Genomic DNA, 6000 nt, shown 5'->3' on the forward strand with positions numbered 1-6000 from the left:
GTTGAGATTGTAAATCTATGCTTGAAAAGATTGAAACCCTCTTAGATTCGTCGGATCCAAATTCGAACTCGCCAATGTTAGGATTATCAGCATCCAATGTGGGTTCGTTCTGTAGCCTCTTCTGTTGGATCTTGATTCAGCCTCCGTGAAGGTCATGGAGCCGGCATTGGAGTGGTTGTTGAAGTTGTATTCGCTGAGGCTGATCCACAACGTGATTGATGGGAAGAGGATGATAGAGGCGGTGTGGAAATCAGCCAGCAGCGGCAAGGACGTGATCGACCTCGCTGTGTTTAAGGTCCTTCTCTCCGCAATTCGATCACCGGTGGTAGAAGTTCCAAATGGGTCTAAATGTGATGGGAAAATTGGAATGGATCAGTGGGTATAAAATTGAATGGATCTTGATTTCATGATTTCTTGATTTCTTGATTTTGTGATTTGGTGATTTGGTGATTTAGTGATTTCTTTTCAAGTGGAAATGTTGATTAATATGAAGATCATATTGCATACAGGTCTGTCCCTCTTGTAATTGTGTGTCTGAAAGGGTATTTATACTAACACAAATAACATGGCAAGTAGAGGTCTTAGATGATCGTGTTCATCAACCTTTTACTTTATCCTAACATGATTATGATGTCAGCCAATTACATACTTATTAATGAACTCTTTGGAAAGGACAAGCTAGAAATATTTATTTCAAAGTGGGGTCGTTCCTCTCACCATGAGGTGCATAACCCAACTACCCAAATCCCATGAATGGTGGTTTTCACAGTAAAAAAAAAATGACTCAAAAGCTATCAATTCAATATATAGTTTGATATAATAATTTTTATAAATATTTTGGACTAAATTATGAATTTATGGTCCCATGCGGCTTCAACTACGGATAGGTCTATTAATGCAAACAAAAAGACTAGTACTTTTGATAAATTTAATATTTATCAAATTTATGGTTGTAGCTAGTTGACATTTAGTATTTATAAATTAAAATTTTAGTACTTAAATTTAATATTTGTAAATTATATGAATGACTTTCAGCATGTAATATATATAAATACACATGTTCATACTTGAAATATTGCATTTTTTTTATTATTAGTTTAACTTAATGGAGATGAATATTTAGTTGAAAAGTTACAATGTATTATTGACAATATGACTTCATAGTTGATTACGGATATGTGTCATTTTTAGTAAAAAAATAAAATAAAATTTAATCTGTAACATTTTATATTGATAATATATTATTTTTGTAACAGGTTCAAATAGTAAGCAATTCATTATCAAAGAAGTTACCAAAAGTGTAAGTGTACGTTTATTTATTGCTTCATAGTTGATTACGGATATGTGTCATTTTTAGTAAAAAAATAAAATAAAATTTAATCTGTAACATTTTATATTGATAATATATTATTTTTGTAATAGGTTCAAATAGTAAGCAATTCATTATCAAAGAAGTTACCAAAAGTGTAAGTGTACGTTTATTTATTGCTTGCTCTTATATAGTATCAATTGTAAGGAAGATAAAATTACCTTGTAAAGGTAATTAAATATTTATATATATTAAATTTTTTTTCTATATATTATGCTTTTGAAGCGTGTTAAATTAAACATATTAGTTATTTGACAAACTTTTCACAAATGTTTTGTATACTTATGTGTTTTATTTTGTTGCAAAGTTTTATGCATATTTTTTCACAAACTTTTTACAACTATTTTGTGTACTAATGCATATTAATTTTTGTTCTTGTATATATAAGCTACATTTAGTTATTTAAATATATCCAATATTATGTTGAAGAAAGATGTACTTAACTTTTTTTGTTCTTAATATTAACAGTTTTGCAGTTCTCTTGTCTAGGATATATATTACATTATTTTAATTGAAATGGAAAATCGAGATTGGATGTCAAAAGATAGAAGGTCAATTAAGTATGATGAAGGAGTTGAAGACTTTATCAATTTTGCATTAGCACATTCAACCAACCATACCTCTATAAAATGCCCATGCTTACGTTATGGAAATCTGTTATGTCAAACTCCTCAAGTCATTAGAGAGCATTTGTTCTTTAATGGAATAGATCTCAGTTATCGAGTATGGTATTGGCATAGAGAAAAGAGTCCTAGTGGAGGATTTTCAAATGTCTCACAACAACGTTATGACAAATGCGAGTATAATGATGTTGCTGACATAATAGATATGGTTAATGTTACACAAGTTAATTGTATGAATGATCCCCAAGTGTTTGGAAGGTTACTTGAAGATGCAAAAAAAACCTTTATATCTTGGATGCATGAAATACACAAAGTTGTCTGCATTGGTAAAACTTTACAACTTAAAAGCACGTTATGGTTAGTCTGACAAAGGATTCTCAGAATTGCTCCAGTTGCTTGGAGATGTGTTGTCATTGAATAATGAGATGTCGTTATCCATGTATAAAGCTAAAAAGACTTTCAGTGCTATTGGCATGGAATATCAAAAAATTCATGCATGTCCTAATGATTGTATTTTGTATAGAAACCAGTATAAGGATGCTATTGCATGCCCAACTTGTGGAAAGTCAAGGTGGAAGATAAACAATGAGGGGAGAAAGATTAAGAAGGGGGTTGATTCGTGCCCACTTGGTGTATCAGCTGATTCATGTCCAGCTGGTGCTCCTTGATTGAGGAAGTAATCAACAAAATTTATAACCTATTACACCATGAACTAGGGTAGCAAAGACAAAGCTACTATAGCATAGTGGCTCTAGGATCGTTCATTAGGATGGGTTTTCACTCCACAATTGATATCAATTCAAAGCTGAATTGGAGCCTTTTCATTTCAAGGTTAGCTTTAAAAGAAAACATAATCTTTGGTGGAAAAGGTTGGTTTTAAGCTAACCAAAAATAATAACTGATTTTACTTACAAAGAAAAGTGTTTCTTGGAATTTCAGATTACTAGGCTCAGGTTCCTCATACAAAAAGGAGAGTTCCGATCACTTGTTTCTTTTCCTCGCATTGGGGATTTAACATATAGTTATTTCCCGAACCGGTGTGGTACAGATGCTTCCCTTTAATGGGTTCAAACACTAAATCCCTCTCACTGATGCATCTTGCAATGGCACATACCTCTCACCTAGCACTTGCCATTCAAGGTGATCTTTAACCTTGGATTACCCGTCAAAAGCTCGCAAAAGATAACTAATGGATGTCTCCTAAGAGTCCAAAAGCTTACCAAGTGTTGGCTATTCTAGAAAATCCTACCTTCAAACCACCTCTCAAAGGCTCGCAAGAGATAAACTAGTGCATCTCAATGGATGGAGATCACTTGCCTTACCAAGTGTTGGCCCGGGTGATTTAAAGGCGTTTTAAGTTAACTAAAAAGATAAAAACCATTAACGGGTCACACTTTCTCTTCATTAAAAACTAAAACAACAAAACTTCCAATTTATGCATGTGGAAATTTACCCGTCTTTCTTTACTCCAAGAAACGAAGAGCCTAGCCTCTCATCCTTTGAGGAAGAATCCTCAGAGTTTGATTTGCTAGAAATAAAAAGAACGAGAAAACAAAAATATATATGAAAAGCAAAGCAAGTGCTCTGTATTTTACTTCTTTGCAAAACTGTACAAAGGATGCGTCTCTGAGAACAAGCTCCCGAGAGACTACATATTGATATATGATCGATATATGTTCGATCTATGATCGATATATGTTCGATCTATGATCGATATATGTTCGATCTATGATCGATATATGTTCGATCTATGATCGATATATGTTTGATATCCTGTGTAAAGGAAATTACAAACTATATATAAGAGGTTATTCACCCCTTTTTCCAAACTTAATAACTAAGGAATCCTATGATAGGTGGGTTACAAGGAGAGTTTGAGGATTTAGACATAAAATATCTAAAGCAAAATATCTCAAAATGTCGGTCGCAAATATCGGGAAGCTTCAGGAGAACTTAGACATCAAATATATAAAGAAAAATATCTCAAAATGTCGGTCGCACATATCGGGAAGCTTCAGGAGAACACCGTGGCACTGTGCAAAGTGGCTGCGAAACTCTCCAGGTAAGCGCTTTCAGAGGATCCGGATATGTCTGACCAGGGAAGTTGAAACGCCCTCCTCTCCCATCCGGCATCAGGCGTCGGATGCAAAATATCCAGATGAGGTGTCGGATGTGAAATATCCGGATGGAATGTCAGCGGAGAATAATTCCGGATGTGAGATATCCGGGTGGAATGTCGACGGAGCAGAATTCCGGATGTGAGACATCCGGGTGGAATGTCGGCGAAGCAGAATTCCGGATGTGAGATATCCGAGTGGAATGTCGGCAGAGCAACTCCATCCGGATTCCCCAAGAGGTCATGTGGCGCGCTCCTCTATCCGGACTCCCTCAGGGAGAAGCACAGGGCACTTGCGATCATCACACCCCGGACAATAGCATATCCTATCCGGACATGGATTCCAAAGAACTCTCCTCAATCTCTGATTGCTTTGGTTATCAAAAAGCTATCAAAACACCAAAACTTAACACAATTTGATTAGAATTGATTGCAAGGGTCCTTAATATGTTAATTGGGTTAAAAGGTGATAACTACTACTCAAAAGTGTTTAAAAGAGTTAATTACAAGCTATGAAATAGCACTTTTTGAGTAGTAATCAGGGGTTCCTGCAAAGGTTTTGTGGTATTTCCCACCAATCCCTAGATTCAAAAGGATGTTCCAATCCTCATAAACTGTTAAACATCTTATGTGGCATGCCAAGGATAAATAATATGATGGTAAACTACGCCACCCATTAGACTCCTCATCGTGGAAACTAGTTGACCATATGTGGCCTAATTTTGCTTTTGAACCGCAAAACCTTAGACTAGCACTCTCAGCAGACGGTATAAATCCTCATAAGTCTATGAGCAGTAGACATAGTTGTTGGCCTATTATATTGATCATATACAACCTTCCTCCTTGGTTGTGCATGAAAAGGAAGTTTATGATGCTATCATTATTGATCTCAGGACCACAACAACCTGGTAAAAATATAGATGTTTACTTGAGTCAATTGGTGGATGACCTTAAAACTTTGTAGGAAAGAGGAGTTGAGACTTATGATGCACACTTGTGTGAGGTTTTTACTTTAAAGGCCATCCTTTTATGGACAATCAATGATTTCCCTGCATATGGAAACGTAGTTGGTTGCACTATGAAAGGATATTATGCATGTCCAATATGTGGAGAAGGAACATGTTCCAAAAGATTAAAGCATGGTAGGAAAAACTCGTATATGGGTCATCGACGATTTCTTCCACGTAACCATTCCTATCGGAGACAAAATAAGGCATTCAATGGTGAACAAGATTTTAGGATTCCTCCTAAAATTTTGAGTGGGGAAGAAATACTTGAAAAAGTTGATCTCATTCCTATTTATTGGGGAAAAATGAAGATAAAATCTCTTGAATCTGATGTGAACACAAATTGTTGGAAAAAAAAGTCCATATTTTTTTAGTTCGAATATTGGAAATATCTTCATGTCCGTCACAACTTGGATGTTATGCACATTGAAAAGAATGTCTGTGAGAGTATTATTGTTACTTTGTTTAACATCCCAAGGAAAACAAATGATGGACTTAATGCTCGACTGGACCTAGTTGAAATGGGTTTAAGGTCTGAACTTTTCCCAAGAGTTGACTTGAAACGGACCTACCTTCCCCTTGCATGTTATTCACTATCCAGAAATGAGAAAAAATTAGTTTGTCAAAGGTTGTCTAATTTGAAGGTCCTTAAAGGGTATTGCTCAAATTTTAGAAATCTTGTCTCTTTAGAGGAATTGAAGTTGTTTGGTCTAAAATCTCATGACTACCATGCACTTATGCAACAACTGTTGCCAATGGCATTACGTTCTATTTTTCCAAAGCATGTGAGATATACTATATCAAGATTGTGTATCTTCTTCAATAAATTATGTACAAAAGTGGTTGATGTGCCAAAATTGAATGAAGTATAGAATGAGTTAGTGG

Source organism: Vitis vinifera, chromosome 12, assembly GCF_030704535.1.
Source record: "Vitis vinifera cultivar Pinot Noir 40024 chromosome 12, ASM3070453v1".
NCBI classification, from domain to species: domain Eukaryota; kingdom Viridiplantae; phylum Streptophyta; class Magnoliopsida; order Vitales; family Vitaceae; genus Vitis; species Vitis vinifera.